This window comes from Phascolarctos cinereus, unplaced genomic scaffold (assembly GCF_003287225.1).
Source record: "Phascolarctos cinereus isolate Bilbo 61053 unplaced genomic scaffold, phaCin_HiC Scaffold_726;HRSCAF=1367, whole genome shotgun sequence".
Taxonomy (NCBI): Eukaryota; Metazoa; Chordata; class Mammalia; order Diprotodontia; family Phascolarctidae; genus Phascolarctos; species Phascolarctos cinereus.
The window spans coordinates 13290004-13313129 of record NW_027556098.1 but is presented as its reverse complement, the minus strand read 5'-3'; the positions used below and the strand labels follow the sequence as shown (position 1 = coordinate 13313129).

The following is a 23126-nucleotide window of genomic DNA, read 5'->3' as shown; positions in this document are numbered from 1 at the left end:
AGTCTAACCTTTTCTTATTTTCCAGAGGAAAAAACTAAGACCTGGGAGACTGGGTGACTTGCCCACAATTATCTTAACAGTGCCAAGTGAAAGAAAGTGAACTTTACCTGACAACTTGATATGGTCATAAAGACAACTCCAGATGATTGATTCTGAGAAAATCAGCAAAGGGGAAACAGCTGTTAGTTCTCAGGCTATTTAGGAAGTGTTGAGAGGTACCCTGCTGTGTGTGGAGTGATTCTTCCATTCTTTCTTTTATATACTTGTGAGGAAAGTGCTTTGCAAACCTTAAAAAGTTCTATAGAAATGTGAGTTATTGCAGTTGTTATGATGATGATAATGTTATCTTTATCGTCTACATTAGGAGTTCATTATGGGAAGAAGTTTAGTCTACATACCAATCCTTGGTTTTTCTAAACTGCATTTCCTCAAATCAAAATTGCTGACAATCCAAAGCAATTATTAGCAAAAAATGGACCCTAATCATGAGCCTTCTGGTTTTACTAATTTTTTTAAGTTCTTAAAGATATATTTGCATCATATTACAAGAGAATCAAATGCTAATCTACCCACATGACCTTGGGCAAGTCACTAGATAGTAATTGACATTTATATACCTTTTTAAAAGTCTGAGAACGGCTTCGAATTTATGATCACATTTGAACCAAATGATAACCCCATGCTGTAGATAAATTCACATTTTTTAACAGAAATTCAGAGAGGTTAAATGAGGTTTTGCCCATAGTCACACAGCTAATAATTGTCAGAGGTGGGATATGAGCCAAGCCTTCCTCACTCTAACATCCATTATTCTCCTCACTGAACCATGCTACTACTTAAGTTTTCTTCCTTATAAAATACAGCATAATGTATGCTCTCTCCAAGGTCCCACCCAGCTCTGAGTCTTATCATTCTAGTCAATAAGCATTTATTAAAGCATCTACTATGAGCTAGACACGGTCATAAGTCAAAGAAAGGCCAGCAATCAAAACAAGCAAAAACAAACAAAGAAACAAACAAGCCTTGTTCTCAAAGTTATCACAGTCTAATGGGGGAGATTACCTGCCAACAACTCTGTACAAACAAGATATATGCAGGATAAATTGGAGATTAGCTTAGAGAGAAGGCACTGGCATTAAGTAGGATCAGGAAGGACTTCGTGTAGAATTTTAGGTGGGACCTGAAGGAAGCCAGAGGAGGCAGGGGGTGGATTTGAGGAGAGAAATTTCCAGATCTGGGGAGTAGGAGGTGGGGCCCAGCTGAGGGAGGCCACTATGAAAATTCCTGGAGTCCAGAGATGGAGTGTCTTGTAGTGAGGAACAGCAAGGAGACCAGTGTCTCTGAATCTCAGAGTACCTGAAGGGAAGTAAAGAGTTTGATGAATTTTCCTTTAGAAGCCCATAAAGGAATAGATTTAGAAAAACCAAAAGACGTGACGTTTGCTATTGCTGTATTTGCTTATTGATAGAGCATGTTCGAACACAGATGAGAACATTGCCATTCATTTTCTAACAATCTAGAGAAGGCAAAAAAAAAATGTAGAATGGTCTTGAGAGCTATGGTATTGACTCTCCTCAATTCAGTTTGGACTTTGGGTGGCAATATTAAACATGACTTGCTATTCACAAAGCTCCAACTGGTGATTTACAAAGCTCAAGTCAGGAAAGACAAGGCCTCTAGTCCAAGATGAAGCCCCACCTTACATGAGGGTATTCTTTCAGTGAAGGACAAAAGCAAACAGCTAAAAAGATACGCAAACAGCTAAAAAGATACGCAAACAGCCGGGATAGGCTGTTAATGGCCATTGACTGGTGGCTGAGTGTGCCCAAGGCCTGAGCAGGTGTATCTAAGGGGCCCCAGCAGATGGCGGTAAAAGCTAGAGCTGGTAAGGTAGGCATGAAGATTAATCTATCCCCAGTAGACCAAGTACGTGAAAGTCAAAGCCAAAAATGGATGGATACGTGTATGCATGTGTGTGTACACATATATACTGATGCACACTTATGGGTGTTTACACATCACACTAAAGTTTTACTCCAATGCCTCATCATGGTATGACAGTATCCCTGGGTTTTTAAAGGCCATGACAGAAAATATAAACTATGGCATTGTCTGCTGAACTAGAAAGTATAGGCTGTGTCTCTGCTGAATAAAATATGTCTTAATAAGTTCAAAAAGACATGCCACCAAAAAGTGGACCACCAGGTGTTTTGGGGGGAGTGAGAGTAGAGACCAGGGGATAGGGATTCCCCAGCAACTGAAGAAATCTGTCTTCTAAGGCATAGAGTGATTGTTAAAAGGATTACCCACACCAAAGAACTGAAATATCCTCCATATATTGAAACGTGTATTATGTATGTATACATGTTCCTATCTCTCCTATTCTCCAACTGAAAAATATTGAAAAAAATATAATTCAGATCTCTAAATATACACACAAGAATTGTAATGGTTTAATTGCTAGAGGGTTGGTTACAGCATCAGGATGAACTGGATTCTGGTCTTGTTTCTGACATAGACTGGCTGTGTGACCTTGGACAAGTCCCTCTCAGTGCCTCAGACTAAGCTTCAAGTTGTAGATATATTGCATTGAGGAAAGGAATTTCCATAGAAGTCTCCCTGCACTGATGAAATCACAGTTCATATATTTAAATCCAGAAATGAGGAAAAGTGATAGTTGCGATAAGACCTGAAATTATGACCCAGAGGACTGGCCCTTCATTTATCATGATTGGCATGCAGGCTTTTTTTTTTTTTGGTCCATACCTGTGATTTCATTGGAAAAGAGAATTCTATGTGGGAAAATGGCTTTTACCAACACAGAACAACAATCATCCTGAAAGTTATAGTCTTAAAGAATTACCTGCGACACTTAGAGGTTCAGTTATTTCCACAGGGCCATATAGTTTAATTATGTGTTAGAGTCAGGGCTTGCTGGGGATTCCTGACTCCAAAACTGGGCTGTGTACTATGGGTAGTGATAGATATGCTACACACACACACACACACACACACACACACACACACACACACACACACACACACACACGTACATCATATATATATACAAAGGAAAATCAATAAAACATTTTTAATGCACAGAAAAAGAACCTCAAAAGCATAGATGGAAAAGAACAATTTTGTTACTACCTAATTAAATTTAATACATATATACTTCTTTTTTAAAGAAACTACATTAACAATTCATAATTTCTTATATAATCCTCTTTCTTTGTATAATGAAAATTTTAAAGATACTGGATATTGCATATACAATAAAATATTATATATACAAAATGCTATTATATATGCAATTCAATATTATATATTGAATTTTAAAAGAAAAAATACATTTTATGGACTGAGAATTGGGACAAATGAATCATTTAATTTAAACATTTTTTCAAGGCTCCCACATACCATGCATTAATATCAGTGAGAAGCACCTGCCGTTCAAAAGATACATCTACAGTAAGTTTTGATCAAGTCTCTGTGCCTGGTTATTATAAAATAGCACAAAAGGAAACAGGCTTTTGTTGTAGAAAAAAAGGATTTGCTAATGAAGACTTCCCTGACTGAGGAAGGGAGCAAAATATTGGAGTGAATGACAGAGGAAGGGCATATATGAGCTCTCTCCTTCACTAGCATGGAAGAGAAGTAGACCTGAAATCAGAAGATCTGTGTTATTAAAAGTGAACTTACACTATTTGGTCAAATTATTAGGCCTCCCCTGGCCTTAGTTCCCAAATGAGGAGGTTGATTGACTTTAAAGTTCTTGCTTCTGGAGATGTTTTAAATGAGATGGATTAAGCATGAAAGAAGTTAGGAGGAGAGGGGGGAATAAGCATTTATTTAGTGCCTACTGTACTAAACTTTACAAATTTTTTTTCATTTGATCCTCACAACAACTTTATGGAGTAGGTACTTTTACCATCCCCATTTTACAGTTGAGGAAACTGAGGAAAACAGAAGTTAAAAGTGACTTGCCCAGGCTCACACAGTGTCTGAGGCTGGATTTGAATTCCAGGTATGGGGTTCTATCTACTATCAAAGGCCAGGGGTGGCCTCAAGGCTAAAGGCTCCCCACCCCTGGCCCTAGATAAAACTTTACAAATTAGGTTTACAGAATGCATTCATCACAGCGAGCCTCTGAGATAGGGTTTATATACTATCCCAGCTGCGTGTGTGGAGGGAGGGGTTTGGAGGGAAGGCTAAATTGTACCTGTGATTTCACTGATATAGGGAACTCCTGAGGAGGAAATTCACATAAACAGTGCAAACCTTGAACAACCACGTTATCTTCAAGAGTTGCCTTGGGCACTGAAATGCTCAAAAGCCAAGAAGTGAAATGACTTACCCTGAGTCACACAGCCACTTTGTTTTAAGGATAGGTCTGGAACTCAGATCTTCCTGACTGGCTCTCTCTCTCTTCCACTGCAACTGCTAAATTATTCATCCCCATTTTTACAGATGAAGAAGTAGAAGCTCTGAGATGTTAACTCAGCACCAGACAACTAATAAGGTCAGAAGAAAGACTCAAACCACTGTCTTCCTGACTCTGAGCCTAGTTCTCTATCCAGGATTCCCCGGCAAAGCTAGGGAGGAGGCTACAAGATGGGAGAACGATAAAAAGCGTGCCCCTCCCCCCCACTCCGAGTCCAGAGTCTTGAGAAGCCACTGGAGCCATGATTCTGATCATTTTCCCACCTCTTTTTTTGGATAGGATAACTTATTGACTGCTCCGTGGCTGCCGGACCCTGCTGTGTTTGCCGTTCCATTTGACCTGTTTTGCCTTCTCCCAAAATAGTCTTGCTTGATGAGAAGTATAACCTCAGCAAATAGTCTGGTACAGGGAAGCAGCAACAGATGATCAGTTTCCCTCCTGTGTTTTTTAAGCTGAAGCCAAAGGCACCAAGAAATGAGCATGGCTCTCAACAATACTTGGCTGTGTGTACCATGGCCCCTGGCAGCCTCCATGGCTGTACCAGCCAGGACTCTTGTTTCATTTCTCGCTGCATAATAAAAGAGGGTTTTATTTTTGGTTTCAAAACACTCTGTTTGGGTAGAAGCAAAGCTCCATTTTGACTGATCATTTTCCTCCTCTCTGTGACATTATTTCTTAAAAGCAATGTTCTTTGCATCTCATTTTGGGGGCTGCATTTACACTGTTCACTATCCAAAGATAATAGCATTCTGACTGAGCAAAAGATACCATTTACCGGCTCAGTATTTTTCCAGGACGATTTGTTGAAGCAGATTTAGGGAAGGCTGGGAGGAAGGGGGAGGGGAGGAATCAAATTCATGTTGCTGTGGCAACTTCGACAAAAGTTAATGCTATACTATCTATTCTTTGAGTGCAGTTTACTTCTTAAAATATCATCGATTTCCTTCGTGCAAAGAAGCAATTAGCCAGTCCTATAAAAGATGATGCTTTTTTTTTTCCCTGTTAGGTTCTAGAAGGTCAGCCTGAAATGAAACTTTTTCATAGAACAATAACAGAGGTTCTTCAAAAGATATACCAAGTGTGTCTGGCTGCCTTGATGAATGGCCCATGTTAAAGTATTAAACCCCAGAGACTTCGCTGTCTGTCCCATGGTAGAGCTACTCAATAAAATAATTTGGGGAGTTACCACAGTGCAGTTCACGGAACACAAACCAGCCAAGCTCTCTGGATAAACCACTTACTCTCTGGCCCATCAGCTTGTTTCAGTCCCTTCAAAAAGCCCCCTTTTTTGTGCAGCCTGGCAGCATAATAATTGTCAGTCAGCCAGTCAACAAGGATTGAGCAACTGTGCAGTGCAGTGAATAATAACATATACTGTGGATGCAAGAGACACAGTCCTGACTTCAAGGACCTTATAATAAAAATGGGGAGCCAGAATAGCTGGTGGGGGGAGGGGGGAAGGTGGGGAAATCACATAAGGAAAAAAAGTCCCTTGCTTCCTGCAAATTATTATTTGCTAGCATTTTCCCTGAGAGATGAAGAGCGTGCTTCAGTGTTGGAAAAACCTGGGTTCAAGTCTGCCTTCTGACACCTACTGAGTGCGTAACCAAGTCACTTAACCTCCAAGTGCCCCAGAGCCAATCTGTATTGGGAAAGGGGGTTTCTTCCCTTATGCCAGTGAAATCACAATTTCAACCAACAAGACCAAACCAAAACAAATGCAAATGAAGTACATAGGAGGACGTGCATCTGCAAACAGAAGTCTACTTGTGCAGACACACATCTGAATGTGCCTGTCTATCTCTGGAGTGAGGGTTGTGGAGTGATTCAAGTGGCTAGTGGGGTCAGATGGGGAGAGTCTGGGAGGATTTCATGCGAGAGGTGTCTTGCTTGAGCAGTGTTTTGAAGGACGGAAGGAACATGGTTTGGCAGAGGAGCACTGCATTCCAGACACCAGAGAAAGGCATGTGGAAAGGCCTGAGGGCAGGAGGCAACAGGTCATGTGGAAGTTGGTTTGACTTGGAGCAGGGGGGGACAAGCTCAGATGTTAATTCAGTATCTTTAGACTAGTCTTGGAGCTTTCCCAGGAAAAAAGTAAAGAAATCTAAAAAATACTGAAAAGGAGAAAAAATCCCACCAAATTAGTAGCTTATATGAAACTAAGTATATGATGAAAATTCCTGCCCATAGAAAATAAATCTAATATTAGTTGTTGTTGTTGTTCAGTCTTTTCAGGTGTGTCTGACTCTTGGGGGTTTTCTTGGCAAAGATACTAGAGTGGTTTGCCATTTCCTTCTCCAGCTCATTTTCGAAATGAGGAAACTGAGGCAAATAGGGTAAAGTGACTTGCCCAGGGTCACACAGCTAGTAAGTGTCAGAGGCCGGATTTGAACTCTGGTCTTCCTGCCTCCAGGCCAACGTTAAAGAGTCTCAAAAAGATACCACAAATTGCTCTTTTCTCCTGTCAGCTCTATTACTCCATAATAGTGAAAGATAGAAATGTTAACATTTCTGTACTATAACTGCAACTTATACCACAAAGGTCTAAACTCTATATTAATGATGTCATCTGAGTATGCTCCCATGGTTTGGTAATAGAATTCTCTCAACTGAGAGAAAAATGAAGGAGCTTTTCTCCACAATTAATTTTTTTCTACCATAACTATATTATAAACACACAAGCACAATTTTTTCGTATCTCTGGTTAATCTTTAAATGTACTTAGGGATACTTCTTAGGAATGCTCCTTTTCACTATCCTGAGTTATAGTGACTGAGCAATCTGAAGAGCAGAGCCCTAAACCCCTTGCTGACAATGAGCACAATTCCAAGACTGAGTTATCACTGGCTTTGAACAATTATCACTGTCTTGCATGAATTCTGTGAGGTGGATTTTCAACAGGATACATTAACAGTTTTTAATTATTAATCCTGAGGTTTTTTCCAATTGTCCTTTGCAACCCAAACAAAGAGGACAGAGGCAAATAATTAACATATGAAAAATTATTTGATAGGGAGAAAAAAGAACATTCATAGAATCACAAAACATTAGAGCTAGAAAGGACTTTAAAGATAGATCGGAGGATCATAAATTTTGAGTGGGAAGGACAGTTGAAGGCCATCCAATCCAATGCTCTCATATTACAGATGAGAAAATGAGACCCCTGGAGGTTAAGTGACTTGCCCTTAGTAAGGCAGGTAGCAAATAACATCTCTGGGATGTGAACCCGGGTCCCCTGACTCTAAATATAGCAAGCACAAATTCCACTATGCCAGGCCACCTCACCACAGAGAGAGTCAGTGCCAGAACTTGAACTGGAGGGAACCTTAGAATTCTTCTTTCCACTAGACCATTTTATAAAGTATTATCTATTGTTAACAATTCCATCTTGTCAAATGGCAATTTGTACAGTTCTCATCAATAATCTATTGGAATGAGTGTGTATATATATACACACACATACACACATGCATATTTGTGTCTAATAGTAGCCATCTTAGGGAAAGGGGAGGGAAAAAAAAGAAAAAATTTGCATGATAACTATTACATATTTTAAAGGAATAGCAAGTTGTATATAACAGATTTGCAGTTTCATGTGCAATCATCTTTTTTTATTAAACTGTGTTAGGGAAACGCTTGTTTTATTCCATAAATTACAATAAAACTTTTTTTAAAAGAATCTATAAAGTTTTATAAAGCTTCTGTGTCCACATTAGTCTTTGAACTGTGCATTCTTGAGGGCACATATAAATGTATGTGTTGGGGGGGAGGTTTTCTGGTTGTTGGTTTCATTTTAACTAATTTTTGTGATATTAGTAGCATCATTTTATGGAGTCAAATTTGCAGAATCGACTTCTCACCTCGATAATGTAATTAAAGTATGCTCCCATGGTTTAGTAATACAATTCTCTCAATTGAGAGAAAAATGAAAGAACTTTTCTCCGTAATGATTTTTTTTCTACCATAACTATAAATCTGTATTAAGACAACTGAACCTAAATGAAATACCACACAATAAATTTTAGGAGCACATATACAGAACAAGCTTGTTAATGAAATAAACACCCAAGCACAATTTTTTGTACTGTGATTAATCTTTAACTGCTATCGTTCTGAGGATGGTTGGTATTACCCATTAACTTGATGACAAATCTTCGTTACTATGAGTTTTGGAGTCAGACTCTCTTAAGCTTGTCCATTGCTCCAAGACCTCAGTCCAAAATGGTAGCCTGAAAACCCTCAAGGTAGGCTCCTTGACAGCAAAAACTTTCATTTCTTGTTTTGTATCTCTAGCATAGTTCTTGGCACATAGAGAGGACTTCAAAAATTGTTTAGCAGTAAGTGATCTATAGACTTTATTTAGGATGATAGACCTAACTGGAGAAAAGACTTAGTCTGCCTATTCTGGATCAGCTAAAGATACTTCAAACTCTTCTTTCTAATTCTCCTGTATCCGGTCTACCCAGACAGCAAAAAACAGGAAAAGAGAGATTGTATTAAAAAGGCATCTCTGTAGGGTTGTATGAATACCTTCATGACTTTTCCCCTGATGGGAAGAGGCAGTGGCAATAGGAATAACTATTCCTATTTTCCTTACTCCTCACCCCTCCAAGGGTGAGCCAACATATGTTATATATACTCCTGAACCAGAGGTGTCAAACACATATCCACAAGTGGCAATCCTGCCAGCAACACTCCCAGTGCAGTCTGAGGAGATTAAAATGTAATTAGGAAATATTTAACAAAGGAAGTAAAGCTAAAATAGAACATGGATAATGTTAATATGGGTCACCTAAGTGGCATAGTAGATAGATTCTTTTTCCAATCGATCCTTCATATCAATATCTAATGAACCTTCCTCACACACTCATCACTCTTTTGCAACTTTTAATGGATCCTTCCTGCCTACTGAACTCCTGACATTGGCATTCGAGGCCTTACCATCTGGTTCCAGACTACTTTTTTCAGCCTTATCTCCTATTACTCCCTTATATATATTCTGTGCTCCAACTAAATCATACTAATCTCAGTTCCTTATCCTGTCCTCACCCTTCTTTGTGTACACACCATCCCACATGCCCAGAACAGATCGCCAACTCTCGCTTGTTTCTCTCCATTGAAATTCCTTTCTTGCTTCAGGATCAGCTAACATATAGGTTAGGGAGGTTATGTCAGGGAATCATGGAAAGCAAGGGCGGAGCCTGATTATGCAGGGTCTGAAAAACTAGCAAAAGGGACCAACGTAGATGGATAGATAGGCAAATAAATAGATACAAATGATAAAAACGCTCTCTTAAAATTAGCTTGCTCCATTCACTAGTACCCTCTACTAAAATCCTATTTTCAGGTCTTATTATTACAAGGTAGTGACCTTTGAGTTCTTAAAGTCTATGCCAGCAGAGAATAAGCCCTGGCAGACCCTATCCAAATTGGAAAGTATTCAAATATGGGTCTACTAATATACTGCAGCTCTGTCATCCAAGGACGGGCCTGGCTAAATTCATAAAGGCTTATCACTAGAATTTAACCAGCAGGTGATGAATTTTTCCAACCACAGAAATTCACGAAGGCCATCAACAAAGCCATAGAGGAGGTGAAATCTTTAGCAATTGAAAAAATACATGTGAAATCATGGATCCCTGAAGGTAATGCTCATATGTTGTTATTATTGTTGGTGTTGTTGCTGTTTAGTCATTTTTCAGTCATGTCCGACTCTTCACGACGCTTTTCAGGGTTTTCTTGGCCAAGATACTGGAATGGTTTGTCATTTCCTTCTCCAGCTCACTTTAGAAGAAACTGAGGCAAACAGGGGTAAGTGACTTGCCCAGGGTCATACAGCTAGTATCTTAGGCTGGATTTGAACTCAGGAAGATGAGTCTTCCTGACTCCAAGCCTGGCATTCTACTGTGCCAGCCACCAAATATTCATATAGGATCATGGATTTAATGACCATAGTGACAATTTAGTATAGCGGTTCTTAACTTGGGGTCCGGGAATGCCTAAGGGTTCTATGAATAGACTTCAGGGTTTTTGTGAACCTGGATGGAAAAAAAAATAGATATTTATTGTCATAAACTCTTGGCTTGCTTTGTAATCTGAAGGATCTTTTATAAATTTAAACATTAGTCTGAGAAGGCATCCATAGGCTTCACTAGACTAACAAAGCCCATGACACAAACAAAAAAGTTAAGAACCCATAATTTAATCCATTTTACAAATGAGGAAACTGAGGACCATAAAAGTTAAATGACTTGCTCAAAGTTACCCAGTTAATAAATGGCAAAATTGGTATTTAACCAAAGGATGTCGGGCTCTGCATGCTCAATTCTTTCCACTTCACTGCACTGCTAGTCATTTTGTCACTTTTTGTTACACTGTATTCAGTTGAAATCTACAAGTATTTGAGTACTTGTATTTGGCCTCAAATACTGAACTAATGATTTTTGGGTCATCATAGCTCTCCACTTCTGTAGCCCTCTAGACTTAACACTTCTAGGCCATCTTAGTGAGCTAGTTGTAGAGTCTAAAAGTGGAAGGCACCTCAGAAGTTATCTGGCCTAGCTCCTTCATTTTACAGAAGAGGAAACTAAGTCACAGGGATAACAAGCGGCAGAGCTCCCAATCCAAGTCTTCTGACTCCCAAAAATTAATCTGTTAAGTGCTTAGCAAAGTACCTGGCACATGATAGTATACATGATAGCCATGAACATAGCTGAAGCAGCCATTGGGGTGTGCCTCGAGCTTGGTCAGACATGGAAGATGCCAAGGTTATAGACATAACCAGTTGTCCTGACTTTTGTCTTGCCACTGGACTTCAGTGACTCTGGAAAAGAATGAGAGAGGCTGATGACTATGCAGTTCTGTCTCACTTAAATCCAACTGATGCCCAATTCAAGATATCACCCATGTTGTCATCGGTCCTCTTCAAAAACAAAAGGCCAACAACAACAACAATTTCCTCCCTCCACCCCTATCAAGGGTGTTATTTCCCACTACACCAGGATGTTTTCATGGTTTCTTTTTTTTTTTCAATGAAGGGTGTTCCTCCTAATACCAGACAAAACTCACTTGCTCCTTATCCTTCATGAGTAGACTGAAGGGTTCTGGATGGGAAGGAGGGACAGCACAGCCTCTAAGTACCTCTCCTTGGAGATGCTCTGTTAGTCTGGGCTGAGTTACTGCAAGAAGTACCTTTTCCAACCAAACTAGAGCTGGAAGTGGACTTGAAGGCCATCGAGATCAACAAAGACTTTCTCCATAAACACCTATGCAACGCCTACTTACAACCTGTATGATGTTAGACATATCACAACCTTTCTAGGACTTAATTTCTTTATCAATTAAAAAAAAGTGGGAGGTAGAGGAGTTAAATTAGATGGCACCTAAGTCCTCTTCTATCTCTAAATCAATGATCCCATGATTTTTCCCTGTGGAAGATACAAAGAAGAAAACACAATCTCTACCTACATGGGGCGCACAAGTCAAAAAATAATGAAACAGTATCTTACATGTGGCTTAATGGAGCTGGTTCATTTGCTTCATATTTTCAAACTATAACACAATTTTACAAAGCCACATTTCTTTTTAGAATTTTATTTTAAATTTTTTCAATTAACAAGCATTTATTGTCTCTCCATAAAATCTAAAAAAAAGTTTTTCGAAGATATTTGTTTCAACAATGTTGTTATTATATAAATTGTTCTCCTGGTCTGTTCATTTCACTCTGCCACAATTCAAAAATTTCATTAATTCAAATGACTCCTACTCCCCCAACTGTAAATTAGTGAGTTTTTACTCTGCTTAGTGCAATGCCATGCACAGAGTCAGCCCTTAATGAACGACCATAGATGAAGCAATTTAGGAAGGCGTTTTCAGCACCTGCTCCCCAAACAACTTCTTGTAAATAAGTAAAAGACCTCAATAGGTCCAATTAGCACCTCTCTTTCATTGATGCTGATTTACCTCTCTTCATTTTTGTATTGGGAAATTTACCAACATAAAACTCCTCCAATGCTATAACTGCAGAACACAGGTGCTCCTTAGAGGGCAAGAAAGCATGCTTGCCTTCTGCATTCATCACATTTTAATGTCTTTTTGAAGCACTAGAGCAAATGAACAATGAACCAAGTTATAAATGAGATACCACACTTTGAGATACATAATACTGCATATCTGTATTGTGTTTTGTAATTTTCACAGGGCTTTCCACATATCATTTGAACCTCACAGAAGTAACACTGTGAGACAGACAAGGCAGGTATTATTATCCCTTAAAAGATGAGAAAACTGATGAGGCTCAGAGACATTTACAGATAAGGCTAAGAAAGGTTAATGTGACGTGACTCACATAAGGTCACAGGGCTGGTAAGTGGCAGAACCCCTATCTTTTGACACCAAGCCCATTTAATATACGATCCTTTTCTTCTAGTGTTGGCATATACCCAAACTCATATGCAGTCAACTCTCAATTACCTATGGGCATGTTATTCAAATTACAACTTATTCATGGTAAATCTTGCTTTTAGCTTCCTTCTGACATTGCCACCTACTCTGCTATTTGACTCTTTTGTTGACATCATAACTATCTCTACTTTCCTTAAGTCTTCATGCTGCAGTGGGAAATTCAAGTTTCCTTCCCCACACTCAAGGCTACCAGAAGTCATCTTTTAAATAAAATCACTCAATTATCTCCTCTACCACCAGAGAATGCGTGAGCTACACTGGTAGCAAACTCAGTGCAAAGGCTATGATGTGTATCATAGTATTTTGCAACAGTCTGAAAGTTGTTATTGTAAATTCAATTCTATTTAATTCAGTTTGACAAACATATTCAGTGCCTACTATGTTACTATTACACACTTGCGAATACAAATTATTTTTAAAATGAAACAGTCTCTGCACTCAAAGAATTTATACCCTGTTAGATTAATTCTAGTCTCCATTTCCAGTTGATTACTGTAGAAACAATGGGAAAGAAAGCCAGCCAGTTCCTCCTAAGTTGTCCTCAACTCTGACCTATTTTGTTGTATATATTATTCCCAAAATTGGATGTGTCTATGTTCACAAGTAAATAGAAAATATACCTATATACAATATATTGTATTATCCTCATTACCGATCTTTCTATTAGTATACACAATCAGATTAATTTTATTTTTAAATAAGTGAAAATTATCTATATTCTTACCATCTAAGTCAGGCTCACAAGGAAAGCGTTAACTAAATCCACCTCCAGAATAACTGACAAAAGTTTCTGAGTTTATAAATCTCAACAGAAATGAAATGGTTATCAAAAGTCAACAAGTAGCTAGAACACAGGTGTCTCGAGCCCACACTCTGCTCTGAGGTTACACATACAGCTATATTTTGAGCCAATGGGAATTGCCAGGAAGCCTCCAAAGAAGGCCTTAAATCACACATATATTGTAATTACACAGCATAGCTGTGGAAAGGGATGAATTTTCTTCTCTAGGTCCACTTCAGTGAAACAAGTTTTGATCAGCTAACTGCTTGAAGAAGGGGGGTTTGGAGGGAGAGGGAAACTCGGACAACAACAAATCCCTCTCTGAATAGAGCTGCCTAAGATTCCAGGAGCAGCTGCAGATAATACAATAGAGTGTTTTTTCCCATTGACATGTTCAAAGCACCAACTCAGGGCTCAGTAGCATCCTTTGTTGAAGGTGGGAGGCTCTTCCCAAGCATGCGACAAGTATATCCTGTCAAGTTGGATCTGCTCATTAGCAGCTATTTCTCATTCGAAGAACGTCAATGAGTGGTTAAGAATATTAATCTTTCCACGATCTCAAGCATTATTCACAAGAATATGTTTCCCAGAGAAAGGCCAAAGGATAAATGCCTCTGTCTCATTCTGTATCGGTGAAAGCAAATAGTGGATGGTAAAAGGCATCTTTCATAAAAACAAAAACAAAGATTAAGTGCAGAGCTTGCTACTATATTTTTATAAAGATAGCCTTATAAGTAGGAAGGTATGTCAGGAACCCTTCAATTCTTAGGATATCTTGATTTTGTATATTTTATGTTGCTTTTATAAATGGGGATTATTCTACAGCAAAAAAAAAAAGTATTTTTTTATCTGTACCTAAGTCTATTCCAAGGAGTTCTTATTAGCCACCACAGCGGAGAGATTGATGGTAAAGGTGACCACATCATTAAGGATATCCAACTATCTATAGAATTCAAACCAGATAATACAATCTTGACTCATGATCAATCGATTAATAAGTATTTGTTGAACTAATACTGTATGTTCAGAATCATGCTAGCAGCTAATAAGGGATACTATTAGATTCTCTGTCTCTACTTCAATTAAGAGCAAAACGGGCCATTAGGCTTTTGATCTCCTAGCTACAACCAGCACTTATGAGCCCAGAGTCACCTGCTCCTAGCCAGGATTCTAAAAACAGTCCAGACTGCAGACAAGATCATCCCAGGTTCAAATTTCCCTTCCTGTTCTCTGGTGTTGCTTTTACAAATGCTAACATCCCGCTCTGCAGACCTAAACTGCGTGTCAGTTAAGACCCACAGTATGCCAAGGTTTTCTTGCCTTAAGAAAATTCTATGAAACCAGCCCCTTAAAAACAACATCAAAAGACTTCAGAACTCTGATCAAGGCGGGGAACAACATGATTTTGGAAGGCAGGTGGTTTAACATGCCTCCTACCTCTTGGCAGAGAAGTGGAAGTCTAGATACACAGAAAGAGGAACACATTTTCTTTCTTTTTTTTTTTTGCTTTTGTTTTGTTTTTGTTTTTCGTTTTTCAGTGAGGCAATCGGGGTTAAGTGACTTGCCCGGGATCACACAGTAGTACACATTTTTGAATGCCCAATATGTTGATTTGTTTTACTTGTAGCTTGACCCCCTACAGCCATCCTGCCACTTACAGAATCTGCAAGGCATCCTGTAGGAGACATAGGGGCATCATGTGCCAGGCAAGTCAAAATACCTCCACCACCTTCCCTAAGCCCTGGAATGTGGCAGCTCAAAACCAGAGCACAAGAACCCTAAAATTTGCCATGTCCACCCCCTCCCCTCCAGACCACCTGCCCAACTTCCAGCCTGTCCTCCACAGCCATTATCCAGAAGACCAGCAGACCTCTTACTATCTTCCATTCAATTTAACTGGACTCTCAATTGTCAAAAAAAAAAAATTAACACATTGACCATGTTTGAAAATGCATGTCTCATTTTATACATCATATCTAACAAGAGATGAGAGATATGTTCCAGCAACAGTCCTCTGAAGTCATGATTCATCACTACTTTGATCAGATTCCATACCTCTTAAAGTTGTTTTCCCCTACATTATTTTGGTCATCATACAAATTATTCTCTTGGTTCTAATCATTTCACTCTTTACCGGTTCATAAAAGTCTTCCCAGCCTGCTCTGAATTCACCTTTTTTTTTATAATTTCTTACAAAATTACAATATCTCCTTATATTCAAATACCACAATTTTGTTAGCCATCTTCTAAATGATGGCTACGTTGTTTCCAATTCTTTGCTATTGCAAAGACTATGACTATAAATATTTTTTGGTACATCTGAATCTTTTTCCCATCACTCACCACTTTGGTACCTCTGAGCTAAAGAGTATAAACAGCTTAGTCCTTTTTGGAGGTATAGTTCCAAACTGCTTTCCAAAATGATTGGACCAAATTACAGCTCCAAGAGCAGTGCAGTAGTATGTCATACCAATGGTTTCTGAGAGCTTTCTTTCCTTTGGGGGAAAAAATTAAATGTATGAACACAGAGATTAACAGGTATAAGTGGTTGCTGTTAAGAACAGCATGGATAACCTGACTACATACCACACTTGGTGTTTAATTGCTGTATCTTTTTTTATTACAATTTGTTACAGCAAAATTATTCTAAATTATACTGTTGGTATGTTTTCTATTGGGCCACATGAATTGGAGAAGGTAATAAGAATTACAATGGGAAAGGAGGCACAAATTGTATTTTTGGAGATTTTCCCAGAATTCCAGGTGGAAGCAAAGTCACAAGTCAAGATTGCAATGAAGTTATGAAATATTTTGTGAGAATAATTTTCTACATTCTAACCTCTTGATGGAGCCTAAAAGAACCAGGGCCAAGGGAAAGGGGGATGCAAAAAGAGGTTTGCCACATTTAGGATAATTTCCTGAATTATCTGCTGCTAAGGCTCTCTATCATCCCATATTTCATTCCCCTACTCTACAAGAATGGACAAAGCTATACATTTGGTCATTCCCTCCCTCCTTTACTGGTGGGGCACGCTCTACTTCATCTCTTTATTTCAAACACTATTATCTAACCACATGCTACATCTCCCCCATTCTGATACTTCTATTCCTTTAAAAATAGTCACCATGGAAAGCTATCATCTTATTGCAATGATGCTCCTACAGTGTTTCTAAATTCCCAATAGATATTAATCTTTGGGATTTGGGAACAGGAAATTAGAATTCTCAATAATTCTTGGAATGATGAATTGTATTGTATTTTCTAACATTTTATTTACATGTTTTAAATAATAATGAGTAACAATAAAAAATAGTGAATCATTTTTGTGATAGAATTATACTCAAACTTTCAGAGACTTTCTGTTAAAAAGGATATAACAAATGCTTGGTTTATTATTATTATGAACTAATATATTGTGACAATGATTTAAAACATCTGGCAATGTTCTAACTGTTTAATCTTTTTAAAAAATACTTCCAAAATCCTTCATACTCTACTCATTACTGTGAATGTCTAAAAAATAAAAAAGATTAAGTAGTATTTAAAAAGAACTATAGCCTATAGCAAGTATTCAAACATTGGAAAAGACCAGTGAATATTACTGGGTAGTATCTGAATAACATGTCTAACATTTATATCTCTTAGCAGGGTTAACAGCACTGCACAGAATCACATATCAAAATTGCCAATTTAAGGATTTGTTTTGCTTCCAAAACTTGATATTTCTTGAAACAACACTCATAGGATTTGTATAAATTATACTACATGTATAAACAGTATTTATGTTATTTAGAAGAATGGCTCACTATCAGCAGCAGACAGGGCCCCAAACACACTCTAATAGCATGACAATAGTTACAAGAAAGACTGAGTGATTAGATCATGACCACTTCTGTCCTACGTGTTCATGTCCCAGTTCCCAGAAATGTCAACCATAACCTCCACTTCCGAGTGTCAGCATTTCCTGTTCTTAATTTCAACTTGACATTAGTGGGATTTCTTCAAACCAGTAACGTTGTGTTGATTATTAACCATTCATTCCTGCAAGACAATTATAATACTTCCCCCCTTTTTTTTAACTGATATCACTTGGGCATCAGGATTTAGAAAAACATAAATTTCCCAAGAAATGCTGGAAAGGAATTTTCACATGGAAACATTAGTTAGGAATAATCATCTGATCACTTCATGGATATTTCACATTCAATTCTTAAGATGGTTAATAAAAAGATAATGCAGTGTTCTAATCTTATGTGAAAAGATTGCTTCCTATTAATGCTGAAAGAATGCTTTTTTATACTTTGGAAGATCCAAAACTTCAATAATTGAATGCTTCTTTCACCCATGCAGATCCCAGTCTTCTCATCTTATGTAATCTTTATCCATGTTTGCTTGTTTTTTTCCATGAATCCTCCTTACTTGGTCTGCTTGGTGATTACACCAAGACTGCATGTTAGACTTGGAGTTAGGAAGACCCGAGTTCACATCCATCCTCAGACATTAACTAGTTGTAGGACCCTTGGCAAGGCACTTTTTACCTCTCATCTCACGGGGTTTTCAAGAGGATCAAATGAGATAACATAAACAAAATGCTTTGCAAACTTTGATGCTTTATATAAATGTTAGCTATTATCATTAGTAACCAAAAGCCAGAAGGCTTTATTCTTATTTTTTTAGTATCCAAGGAATACCAATGTGTCCCTTGGGCTATCCATCTCTCATTCATGCCACATAATCACCAACTTGCATCTTTATTATATTTACAATATTATTATTATATTTACAATATTACCATTTGCTATCTATGTGAGAGTTGCCATTGCTAACATGTTGCATCCTACTTTGGCCACTATTCATGCTTCAAGTACCATTTAGGTTATTTATCATTTGAATGTGTCTGACATCCTGGTGTCCTATGATTTGCAGCCTTCCAAGGCTCCAGTATCATTGGAAGAAGAGTGGAATTAAAGAGTTGAGTTTTTATAGCAGTGAATAGTTTGAGATCATTAAAAGCTCTGAAGGGTTTTCTAAATGTGATCCAACCCGAGCTTCTCTCAGTTCTGAGTCCAGATCATTTTCTGTCTTCAACAATCACTGAAGATAGACACACTGAGGGATTACTGTAATCTGCGCTGACTGCACATTCATCTACACATCACAATCTGAATAATGGACATTTTTCAACCATTTTATTTGTCCCATTGTGAATAATTGGAATGATGTATTATTGTATATTATGAGGCAGACCTAGGCTACTCCTGTAATTCAGGGTTAAGGGTTAAAATGTATCAAAGCACTCAAGGATTGTAAAATACAAGAAACCCAACTTTCCTTTCAAAAAAAAAAGACAGAAAAGTTAAAAGACTATAAACTTAAAATTTAAAGATATAAAATTCTACTTCCTTCTGCTTTCACAGCCACCAAGTCAGGCAGTTGGAGTTGAAGAATAACTTCAAACCCAATTTTGTTCCATGCTGGGTCTCTGGTTTTTCAAGAAAAAAAAAAAGCTAACCACCTACCAGTCCCCTTAAAAAACCAGCCTAGTTCAGTCTGGTATATAAAAATTCTGGGTGGGGCTATCCATAGAAAAAGAAGAAGCAAAGGGGTGAGGAAGGAGAGGGAGAAAAAGGCAAAAGGGAAAGAGGCAAGAAAAGGCTCCTGAGGGGGCAGCTAGGCGGCACAGTGGATAGAGCACTGTCTCTGGATTCAGAAAGACCTGAGTTCAAATCTGGCCTCAGACCCATGACACTTACTAGCTGTGTGACCCTGGGCAAGTCACTTAACCCACATTGCCCAACCAAAAAAAAGAAAAGAAAAGAAAAGGCTCCTGACCTGAAGAAGACAAACACAGTCTTGCCTTCAGTGATAAACAGGCATAGCAGCATATTTGTTGCACTTCCTCAGTGATGGTCAGCAGTATACCACTCTCTACCCACACAAAACCACCCTAGCTCCCATCACATCATGGCAAGGAAATGACCCCAGATTCTCAAAGGCTCTGCCAAGGGACCATTTGCTTTCTTAGCTCATAAGAAGCTTGGAAAGGCTTCAAACATGGTACTGGTAACAGATTATTTTGTCTGTTGTCCCAGGACTAGGCTAGCTAAAGGCCGAAAGACTCAGAAACAGAAAGGTGCCTACCAGTGAACATTTTGGCTCCAACAAATCCTAAAATCTTCAAAAGATAAGACTAGCGTTTTGCTTTGGGTCTATTTGTGTTTTTTTTTCAAATAACTCCTCAAAGTGAAAATTTAACTAGGACAGCAGATTCCCCATTTAAAGCCATGATCTATAATATACGTGTGTACATATACATATATATGTATGTGTGTGCATATGTATATATACATATACAAATATTTTTGACATATTTCACAGTCTAGTTGCTTTCCTTTTTTTCACATGACCACAAAGTAAAGCTCCTTAAGTACTTCAATCTTTCCCATTATGGAAAAATATATCAATCACAAAACCAAAATTTGCATGGAATTTTGTTGTACATGGAACTTTCCTGCTAAACCCAACATTAAGTTGAAATCACTCGTGTTGGAAAGACTTCATATTTATTACAAGGAGGATAACCCTTGCCTCCTCCGTTTCCTCTTCTTTCCTGGCAAGAAAGTGCACCGGCAGACCCTGTGGTCTTGTCTGATGGAGATCAGCCACTTTTCAGCAAACAATAAATCACTTGCAGTTAACATAATTGCTGTTCAAGGTAGGGGTTTTTTCCAGTTTCACAATTTTTATTAGATTTCATACATCACCATGGAAATATAAGAACAAAATGCTTCAGCTCTGATTTTGACACTAAGCTGCACAAACATAAACATACAGACGTGAGCCCACAGAACCAAATTTATTATCACCAAGCAGAATTATTTCTAATGAGAAAAATCAAGTCGCCAAAAAAAATAAATAAATAAACATTTCCAGGGCATAGAAGAAGAAAATTCCCCAGAGTCTTTCTTATCTGTGACGATATGTGTACCTGGATTCTCATAGAAATTCAATTAAATGGTACTGCTTTGGGGAGTATAATACATCATAAAGTGGGCTGCATAAAAGTGCATAGAAATAAATAACATCTAATATCATCATCATCATTTACTGAATAGCCACAGGGCAAGTAACTGGGAGCTTCTGAATTTATTGTATCTGAGCCCCTCTAGGACAGACTATCCATTTATTTTTATGCTGATACCAGTAATTACTGTAAAGAGATCTGAGTACCTCTCTTAGTTATTAGAGTATAAGCACCTTGAGGGCAGGGACTGGTTTTTTTTTGCTTCCTCCTCGTAATTCCAGCATTTAGCAAAGCACCTGACACTTAGTAAATACTTAATAAATGCTGGTTAATTAATTGATTGCTTCATTGATCTCACATCTAAGCCACATTAACAGGATACCCCTTGGTCTCTATAATTCCCAGTTTTAGAAATAGTATGTAGAAACCTCAGTGAAAGGGAATATTGAGTGTGACAGCAGAGCCAGTTTTTTAAAAAGAAGTACTCAAGGGGCAGCTAGGTGGCACAGTGGATAGAGCTCCAGCCTGGGAGTCAGGAGGACTTGAGTTCAAATCTGGCCTCAGATCAAACACTTGACACTCACTAGCTGTCTAACCGTGAGAAAGCCACTTAACCCCAATTGCCTAGAAAAAAAAAAGTACTCAAATGGATTCAGATTAGACCAAGAGCCTGAAAGCTGGAAATGGGTGACTTCTGGATCAAACCTCCAATTTCTGAATACACTTTAAGGTAATCTGGCCGCCTGTGCTCTAATTATTCTCTAAGTAGCTAGAATGTTTGAAGTGTTTCAATAGTCATTTGACAGCCTCTTCAGAAATGGGAAGTTACAAGAAAGAGTGACTTAGCCCTGCTAACACCACGTACTCATCTAACAACATTTAAACCAGCCTTGCAAACAGTTCTCCAACCCATCACATGGCTCCCTTCAAAGAACAAAATCTGCATAGACCCCACATGCTTTCTCACTTCCTTATCCACACACCCTATCAGTCCAGCCTAGCTAGTCTATCTGCTCTTCTTCACACACAAAATTCCATCTCCATCTGAACCCTGGCATAAGTGAATCATCCAGTCCATCAAGATATGTGGTGCCCCTTTCTCACCTCTGAGTGTTAAAATTCCTAGTTACCATCAAAGCTCAGCTAGTGAACGCTACCTCCTCCATGAGATTTTTTGATTACTTCAACTGCTAGTGCAAATTACCTTATATTTACTTACTTTCATTTATTTTGTATTTATTCTTATATATGAATGTTGTTTTCCCCAATAGGATATGTTTCTCAAGGTCTTAGAATGTTTCATTTCTATTCTTTTATATTCCTAGTATCCTAGTATATGATTATAGGTGCTTGTAGGTGCTTCTGCTCATACCCACTTCCTTCTCTACCTCGTTTGGCTGAAAGACCACAAGCTTCTGCCTCAACAAATATCCTCAGAATATTCCTACAATAGGCATTTTCCATGGGAATCAAACAACAACCACAACAATCATGGGAATCAACTCAAGAGAGTATCTAAAACATAGACAAATAGGATTCCATGTTTTCTGGTCCTGTTGCTGGCTTGTTAGTAAGCCTATAGTCCATTCCAATGCTCTAATCATCAAAAGTAATGCTTATACTTTCATGGCAGATTTACATCTGTAAGAAATTTAAGCCTCAAAGAGTCCAAACTATTGGGGGGGAGGAATAACATAAAGGGGGGGGGACATTCTAGCTTTCTGCAGATCATCATTTCCTGCAATGTGCCCTAAGAGAGGCAGTAAGGTCAGAGTCAGGAAAACCTTTGACACGTCCTACTAGCTATGTGAACAAGGCTAAGTCAGTACCATCAGGCAACTCTCTAATTCAGGAGTCAGCAAACCACAGCCCAAGGGCCCAATCTGTCCCATAGCCTGGGAGCCATGAGAGGGGAAGGAACGGTTTTTGCATTTTTTGATAAAATAAAATCATTTTTCCCTCACCGGAGTACAAAAACAGACAGCGGGCCTCATTTGGCCTTCAGCCACAGTTTGCTGCTCTGCAACACTCTGCAAGTGCTAAATTATAAACTAGTTACTTATCTGCATTGGAGAAGGAAGCATCCACAGTGGAGTTCTCCATATTGAATAAATCATAGAGCCGGATTCTTCATTCCAACCAGAAAAAAAAAAGTTTTCTGAAGGTCCAGCAGTCATTTCATAAGTACAATCTAGCTGCCTTTGACCTGAAATGCAGTTCATTGTACTTTAGGGTGCTGCTCCTGCTGTTGAATCATTTTCAGTTGTGTCTGACTCTTCATGACCCCATTTGGGGTTTTCTTGGCAAAGATAATGAAGTGGTTTGCCTTTTCCTTCTTTTGCTCATTTTACAGATGAAGAAACTAAGGAAAACAAGGTTAAGTGACTTACCCAGGGTCACACAGCTAGTAAGT

At 38.4% G+C, this 23126-nt stretch overlaps 2 long non-coding RNA genes across 2 annotated transcripts in view; one reads left to right on the top strand and one right to left on the bottom strand.

The window, feature by feature from the left end:
* The window catches only part of LOC110221531 (uncharacterized), a 28190-nt gene extending 23520 nt beyond the window's left edge, over positions 1–4670 (bottom strand). Inside the window, exon 1 of the long non-coding RNA XR_002328156.2 lies at positions 4358–4670. This is a non-coding gene — a long non-coding RNA (uncharacterized LOC110221531). The remainder of the gene's footprint in view (positions 1–4357) is intronic.
* Positions 4671–8621: 3951 nt separating this feature from the next.
* Positions 8622–12097, top strand: LOC110221513 (uncharacterized). The gene is made up of 4 exons (XR_002328152.2): positions 8622–8688; positions 10002–10089; positions 10177–10255; positions 11482–12097. It is a non-coding gene; the product is annotated as an uncharacterized LOC110221513 (long non-coding RNA).
* The last annotated feature ends 11029 nt before the right edge of the window (positions 12098–23126 follow it).